Source organism: Gekko japonicus, unplaced genomic scaffold (assembly GCF_001447785.1).
Source record: "Gekko japonicus isolate JY-2015 unplaced genomic scaffold, Gekko_japonicus_V1.1 scaffold1626, whole genome shotgun sequence".
Taxonomy (NCBI): domain Eukaryota; kingdom Metazoa; phylum Chordata; class Lepidosauria; order Squamata; family Gekkonidae; genus Gekko; species Gekko japonicus.
This window is the reverse complement of record NW_015161446.1, coordinates 47,903-49,334: the sequence shown is the minus strand read 5'-3', so window position 1 is coordinate 49,334 and position 1,432 is coordinate 47,903.

Genomic DNA, 1,432 nt, shown 5'->3' with positions numbered 1-1,432 from the left:
CAGTGTTTCTCTTCCCAAGGTTATTGCTTAAACAATCCCATTCCTGCGAACAGTAATGATTGTGTTTCGCAAATCATTAGTTGCCATTGTCATTTTAAGAAGGTCACCAGGTTGAAAAAAGAATTCTGCTATTTTAAAACTGCCGTTTCTCAAGCAGGAAATTATCTCCCTACAATTTGTTAGGACTAGTTGCAGTTGCCTCAGGAAGTTTTGCTCTCTATTGCAGGCTGTTTAATCTCTGCAGCCAAGGGATGCCTGTGGTATCCAAAGATGGCTGAGACAGGAACATCTGTAACTACCCCTGCAGCCAGAAACTTGGTATATGTTACAAGGCTGCCCTTTTCCAGTTCAAATGCTGAGTGCAATTAATTGTCTCCACATTGGAAAATATGCCTGTGTTCCCTATTGTGGGCCAGTGGCCTAGTATACTTGAGCTTGGAAGCTGTAACTTCTTGAAAATAACATGAGTTTATTTAAAATCAGTTGTGATTATTTTTAAATCCCCCCCCCCAGAGTGGTATTTACAAGGATGTTGCACACAGACTTCTGTGGCTTAACTTTGACTCTATATTGTTGTTGTTGTTGTTGTTGTTGTTGTTGTTGTTATTTTCAGGCTCTTCATGGTTAAATTCAACAATGCCTATTTTCTCAATGAGGTGTTAAACTTGTGTCTGTGTTGTTGACTGTTCTTCCATAAAACAAAACAAAAAAGGTCTGTTAAACCATCAAATTTCCTTTGGATATGGAGAATTCAGTCAGGGGAGTCCTGTTAGTACATGTTGGGAAGAGGACTTTTTCACACTTTTAATTAACGTCAGAAGTTGAATTTCAATTTTCATTAGTGGCAGAAGCTCATTGCAACATCAGATGTGTTTAGTGTTTGTTCCAGAGAACAAATCTAATTCATGATATGAAGGAGTGTGAAGGGTGGTGGCAGCCCAGGGCAGGTAATCACTAACTGTGATTGCTGGGTGATATAAGAAAACAGTCCCTTAAGGTGTATAGAAAATTGCCTCTTCTACTCTTTATGGGCAGATTTCAATGGCAGCCCTGAAGGACCTACCCTATTATGAGAAAATGTACCAGGGAAACCATGCACTCTGTAATCTTAGCTGGAGTGGGCAATGTTCATGAAAGGTCCTTGAAAGAGACTCAGTCCCTGGTCTATTTATCAGTTTCAAAAATGTTATCTGCCAGAACTGCTCAAGGGAGCTGATCTAATCCTAAATGTAGCCTATGAGAAACTCCACAGCCTCAGTGGCAGGAGAAGCCACACAATCTCAGAACCAAATGGAAACATACCTGATGCATTGGAAAGCCAGATGGCAAGATGAAGTCTGTCTGATATGGAACTTCATGAGAATTCTAGAAAGAATACCTTGCCACAAAATGGTGCTTTTACCACCCCCGGTAAAAGGCCAGGACAGAAGTT